A 5,000-nucleotide genomic window follows, 5' to 3' on the forward strand; every position below is an offset into this window, starting at 1 on the left:
CAATCTCATCCAATCCCTACCATCCCCTTCAGCCTACAGCGGGGGAATTACTCACACATTGTCAGCACCCGGATTTTTAAGTCCAGATGCCTATTATGTCATACATCGCAATCCCAGGAATATTGTTGTTGCGAGACATAACAGTTGAATACCATAGAGTCATCATTTATTACAACACATAATGTCTTACACCATATATCACATTATTCAAGATTACACAAATAGTTGATCTAAACGATCAACGAACACAGATAAGTAGCGGAAGCGTCGTAGTAGGTGGAACTATCTATCCACAGGACAACGCTTGACGTTAGAAGCATCCTAGTTCTGGTTGACGTCTTGTTGACCGTCATCCTCGTACTGTTGCTCCTCTTCATAGTCTGGCATTGGAATAGCCAGGGACACAGCCGTGAGTACTTAAGTACTCGCAAACTAACACTAATGTAAGTAATTATCAACATTAATGGTTGCTAAGCTCTAGGTTTATTTGCATAAAGCCAAGTTTATTTTGTAAGTATTTAGTAAAGATGCTTGAACCTCTAGACTAACTCAAGTGGGAACATTAGTGTCATTCCCACCACCTCAGTGGTGTTTTTCAACAATTCAAGTCACCGTTCAAATTCACCATTCCTTTTTAAGACAAGTCTGACAACGAACAGTATGGCCTTTCCAATCGTCCGTAACCGTGGACACGGCTATTCGAATAGGTTTAACACTCGCAGAGGTTGTACTCTTGTGCCACAACTTTTGATTACATCCGTCGGGATAACCCCGAATCATCGTAACTCGAGACGCGGATCATCAACCATAACCTTCCACTTAGATAACCTAGTATAGGCACCTCTCCCCATGAGCTTGGCCTCCCGGTGAAGACAAACCGTCAACCCGGAACCGCATGAGGCTTGGGTCGTACATTCACCTCATATTCACATCATTTCACTTTTAACGGAGGCAGCCTCGGCATAACCCCTATGATGCTTGTTTAGAGGGAACCCATACTAAACTACATAAGCTTCTAGTTAAGCCCTACCCATAATCAGGTATTGTGGGGGTACTAGTATAATTGGAAAGGTATCGCATCCGAACCCAATCATCAGTTTTCACAAACCTTCACCAAGTCATTCACTTCTCTTTCACTTTCAAATTCTTTCAAAGTCATTTCAGTTCGCCTTGTTCCCATCTAGAGTAGTCAATTTTACTTATTTAGCAATAGCATCTAGTCATGAGGGGGTGCTATCTAGCTTGATTTGCTTATGCTAACCTTGACGTTCTTGTTCTATTCTAAACCAAGTGAATCATGAATCAAAAGTGCTTTGAAAAACAATACTTGAAATAATAACAAAGTAAAACATGGGATAGGATCCTTAAGCATAAAGTAATATGTAATGGTGCCTTGCTCATGAAGAGCTTGGCATTAAATTGGCTTGCAAGAGTATTAGCTTGCCTTGGTTGGGATAGGAGTCAAAGTTTTCCTCCTCCTCCTGGTTGTAGCCTTCCTCCTCCGGGTATTCCTCGAGACTAGCGTCTATATACGAATACAAGGTATAACGATCACTACCCTCAATTAAGTGCTAAGCTAGGCACACACCAAAATTGCACACAAGTATATGCTAGCATCACACTTTATTAGAATGGTGATTTAATTCCTTGTTTTAAAGAAAAATAATTTCCTCTCATTATAATTATTTATTAAGATTTCTCTTTAATGTCTTGGAGGAGATAATTCCCTCTCATTGAATTTTATTAAGATTTAATCTCTTCAAATAATAATAAGGTATGAGTATTAGTTGACCAAGGTCAACACTTCATATCTATTATTTGAGAGTGAAATTTAAATGAGGTGCTACACCTCATGCATTTTAATATTAGCATGCTCATGATTTAATATCTCTAAGTAATCAAGCATGAGGTTTATTAGACCAAAGTCAGTACCTCTATTTGAATTACTTAAGACCCCAATTTAAATGAGAGAATAGCTCTCATACTATTTAAACAATTTATTTGTATGAGTTAAATGGACTAGAAATGGCTCCATAGCCATTATTTAGTTCTAGTCCATGATCATGCAAAACAACTAGACTATATTTTTGCATAAACAATTAGAGGGTATCAATTGTGATTTATGAGAGTTGAAATCAACTTAAAATCCTTTATAGATAATTTTTAATATTTATTTGAAGTTGAAAAAGGCTCGCCTTGTGATTTTTATCATTTAAATTCTACAAATAATTTGCAAGTGAGGCCAGGGGCATTGTTTAGATTATTTCATGGGCTTTCTGAATATATAAAATTTACGAAATTTGGTTCAGTGGATTTTGTTGTATTTGAATTTGAAAAAGCATCTGCAAGCATATTTGAATTAAACAGAAAAACCGAATTTGAATTAACTGGGCTTGGCGGGAAGGGGAAGTGGGCTACACGGCGAAAAAGAGGTGGGCCGGCCCAGCAGCGTGTCGCCCACGCGCGGGCCGCCTGACATGGTGGGCTCCACCAGTCAGTGGCTCATAAACGCGCGAAGCGGTACGAGCTACGCGAGTCGTTGGATCAGAACGCGATCGTGCGGTGCACGATCGTCGTCTTCTCCGGCGAGAGGCCGAGGTTCTGGCGGCGAGCCTAGGGGGTCGGAGGGCGTACCGGCGTTCCCGCGGGGTTCTGGTGGGTGCGAGGCGGCGTTGTCGACGGTGAGGAAGCGTCTGGTAGCAGTGGCGAGGCTCGGGGCGGCGTGAATCGACGACGGTGATCTGCGGGCTCCGGCGAGCTTCGGCTTCAAATTGGAGCTGCTCCGGCGACGATTCGAGGTGTGGTTTGGTCGAGGCGAACCAGTGGAGTGAGGCGGTCGTGGTGGTGTGAAGGAGAAGGCCGCGGGAGGTCTCTATTTATAGAGGGGAGGGGGTGCTGTGGGTGTCGTGGGTGGTCGTCGACGGCGTGGCTGCTCCGGCGTGCGAAAGGGCAAGTGAGGTACTGCACTCAATTGGCGACGGCATGGTGATGCTTTTGGTACAGCGGAAGCGTCCAGGGAGCGATGGGAGGGCTCAGGCGCTTGGTGATCATGCCGCAGTACCCGCGGCATGGCTTCGACGGTGGCGACGGCGACAGGTCCTCCGGCGATGCTCGAGTGTGGCTAGCGCGTAGAGGTACTGGTGGTGATGCTCGGTGCAGGGAATGGGCGATAGGCATGGGCGCGAGCGTTGGTACGGCGCCATGCTCTGGCGCGTCCAGTGCGCGCTCACCGCGTGCACTGGCATGCCGTGGCATGTCCTGGGCGCGCATGGGCACGCTTGGTGCGGCCAATGCTGAGGCTTGGCGACTTTGGGCCGTGCTGGGTCTTGCTCAGGGTGTACCAGGCTAGCTCTTTGACATGATGAGGGGGAGTGGATCGAGCCAGAGAGAGAGGAGGCATGGTGGCCGGCATGAGCTTGCCATTGGTCGAGTAGGGTTCCTCCACTCCTCCATTTGCACAAGCCAGTACTGGGAATGATGGAGAGGTACTCCAGATGCAATGATCAACAAGATTCACCCAGGGTTCACCCTATAAACTGTTGGATAAAACCAAATTTGATCAAATCTGTTTTGTGCCTGCCAGGTGTTCGACAGTATGGCCGCAAGAAACTTATTTTGAAATTTTGAAATTCTTTTTGGTGGAGTTCATTTATATATTGATAGTGATGGAATGGTGGTGGTGGAGTTCATTTTGGTGAATTTTGGCAACATTCCAAAATGGGGGTCATCTTCACTTTGTTTCAAAGTCTTCCCTTGTCAAACATATACTGGTCAACCTGGTCAACTTTAGCAGTGGTGGTCAACATGAAAAGTGTTCACCTTGACTTGGTCTTGGATGAGGTGAAGAAAGTTAGGGTGGTTTAGTTTAAGATTCTTCCAAACCAGAGGTGTTAAGAAGGCAACATTTTATAAAGTGGTCATATGACCATTATCATATGTATGTAAATTTTGAATTTTCCTTGGATTTGAATCTAGTTTCTTCTATGCATTTATGTTTGTTTTTGTTTTATAAGTGTTTTACAATCATTGGATCAAGCCTTGGTGGCCTTGGTTGAGGATTTGAAAAGTGAGCTTAATGTGTATGTGAGGGTTTATGGCTATCTTTGCATTTCTTATTTTTCTCTCAAATTGAGATGGTAAGATCATGGTTTAGGGTTTAAGTACAATTGATCAACACTACTACACTCATCATGGCAATTGCACACAAAAAGCACATACTATGCATGAGATCATATGTAGCACTATATGAGTAATAAAAGTTTTTGTTTGTTGAAAAAATTGAGTATTTGAAATTCCTCTTTCTTTATTTATTGTTGAAAACTTGAGATGTTACACACATGGATGGGGGAAACATGGCTGGTCGATGGAGAGGCGTCGGTGGTGATGGCGGTGAAGATCCCCTCCAATTCCCCGTCCCGGCGGAGTGCCAGAACGGAGTTTCTGGTCCCGAGGCGGAGTTTCGCGATGGCGGCGGCGTACTGGATGGTCTCTCGAAATATGGTCGAACCCCCTGGCGTTTTTAGGTCGAAAGGCATATGTAGTCCAAGGGAGAGCGTCGGGGGGCCGCCGAGGCGCCCACACAACAAGGCGGCGCGCCCCCCTCCTGGGCCGCGCCGGCCTAGTGTGTGGGGGCCTCGGGCCCCCACCTGGCTTGCCCTTCTGGCTCCGTCAATATTCTGGGAAAATAGGGCCTTCTGCATAAATTTCGAGGATTTTCCCGAAAGTTGGATTTCTGCACAAAAACGAGACACCAGAGCAATTCTGCTGAAAACAGCGTTAGTCCGTGTTAGTTGTATCCAAAATACACAAATTAGAGGCAAAACAATAGCAAAAGTGTTCGGGAAAGTAGATACGTTTTGGACGTATCACTATCACACATACAGTCATACTCAATTCGATGGAATTGTTTGATCTTAAAGGGGATCTTCTATAATTTCGCACATAAGGGGTAATTTCTTGGTTTCGTCCAGTCATTAGTAACTTGATTATTTTTAGATAAT

General features: G+C 44.7%; 1 pseudogene; it reads right to left on the bottom strand.

Moving 5' to 3' along the window:
- Nucleotides 1-3,740: 3,740 nt before the first annotated feature.
- Nucleotides 3,741-5,000, bottom strand: part of LOC124681681 — a 3,309-nt pseudogene continuing 2,049 nt past the window's right edge.

This window comes from Lolium rigidum, unplaced genomic scaffold (assembly GCF_022539505.1).
Source record: "Lolium rigidum isolate FL_2022 unplaced genomic scaffold, APGP_CSIRO_Lrig_0.1 contig_52039_1, whole genome shotgun sequence".
In the NCBI taxonomy this organism is placed as follows: Eukaryota; Viridiplantae; Streptophyta; class Magnoliopsida; order Poales; family Poaceae; genus Lolium; species Lolium rigidum.